The sequence below is a fragment of the Neomonachus schauinslandi genome, unplaced genomic scaffold, assembly GCF_002201575.2.
Source record: "Neomonachus schauinslandi unplaced genomic scaffold, ASM220157v2 HiC_scaffold_6415, whole genome shotgun sequence".
NCBI lineage: Eukaryota > Metazoa > Chordata > Mammalia > Carnivora > Phocidae > Neomonachus > Neomonachus schauinslandi.
In genome coordinates this window covers 1-1,430 of record NW_025415103.1, presented here as the reverse complement: position 1 = coordinate 1,430, position 1,430 = coordinate 1, and the positions used below count along the sequence as shown (strand labels likewise).

General features: G+C 44.0%; 1 pseudogene; it reads right to left on the bottom strand.

Moving 5' to 3' along the window:
• Window positions 1-106: 106 nt before the first annotated feature.
• Window positions 107-712, bottom strand: LOC123324007 (annotated as a pseudogene).
• Between the last annotated feature and the right edge of the window lie 718 nt (window positions 713-1,430).

The following is a 1,430-nucleotide window of genomic DNA, read 5'->3' as shown; positions in this document are numbered from 1 at the left end:
GCAGGATGCCAAGTTGGAGCTGAAATGTGGTAACAAACCAGTTGCAAAAAGTGTACAGCAGCCATCTCTTGAGGTCAAACCTGGTACCCAGATATGCAAGAAAGCTTCAGGACACATAGCTTGTTGTCCTTGTCCCATATCGTCACATAATCTGATCATGTGTGCATTTCACAAGAGGTTCATATTGTTCTGCTAGTTTGGTATTGAGGATTTGCTCATACTCCTCCCGAATTTCCTCTTCATACTCTTTTAAGAGATGCTCACATATTATTCTGACTTGTCAGAGGGGAAAAGAGGGCTGATCCTTCTTCATCCCGGAGGAACCTGGAGAACTAGGGGCTGTGAGTGCTGAGGAATGAGGCTGACTTTCCAAAGTACAAGCTTCACTCTGATTCAGAGTAGCTTCTACATGTCTCCACCTCTGATAAGGACTATATTCTTGTTTTATGTTCTGAAAAGTTTGTTCTAGTGTTGGAAGGCATGGATTGTTGTGGGGCAGGGTGGGGTGTTGCAGAGTCGGTGATGGGGTCTGCTCTGGAGAAGCGGTGGCGTCTCTGTGTCCGGGGGGCCTGACCTGGCATGGGGCTGGGCAGAGGGGCGCAGCACCGCCACTTTGGGGAACCAGGACTCCCCAACCCGGCCTCGAACTCACTGGGCTGTTTCAATGTCGCCCCACACAGGGGCCAGGGACCAGGGACAGACGTGGAGGTAACTGCAGCCCCACCTCCGGCTCCTCAGCGGAGCTCACAAGCCAGGCCGGCTCCAATCCTGAGGCATACGTTATTTGTAAAAAAAAAATCGATAAGCTGCAATTTATTAAAATGAAAATCTTATGATCTCTGATAGGAAAAACTCAAAAATAAACAACAAGCTCCAGACTCAGAAAATCTTGAAAAAAAGGATCTCTTTCCAAAAGATACATGTGAAAAACAATTGTGTTCTAAATATACAAAGAACACTTGAAATCAACAATGAAGAAAATAACTTAATTAAGAAAACAGACTGAGTCCTATAATAGACCCATCACTACCGAAGATAGATTGCAGGGGAAGAGCAAGATGGCAGAGGTATAGGAGGCCTAAATTTCTTCTGGTCCTAGGAATTAAGCTAGATAGTGATCAAACCATTCTGAACATCTACGAACTCAACAGGATATCGAAGAGAAGAATAGCAGCAACTCTCTGAACAGAAAAGCGACCAGAAAAGCCTCTCCCTGGAACTAAAGTGTCACATATTGACTCCAACCCTTCCTGTAACAGGCTAGGACTTAGCTGGGGAGGGGGTTGAGGATCGTATTTGAAAATAAAAATGCCTGATCTAGAAGAGAAATACTTTGTCATCAGCTTGTCTTATATTTCACTTTTTATTGGATAAAACAAAACAAAACAAACAAAGAAACTTGTCATTTCTAGTGAAATAGACATTTACAT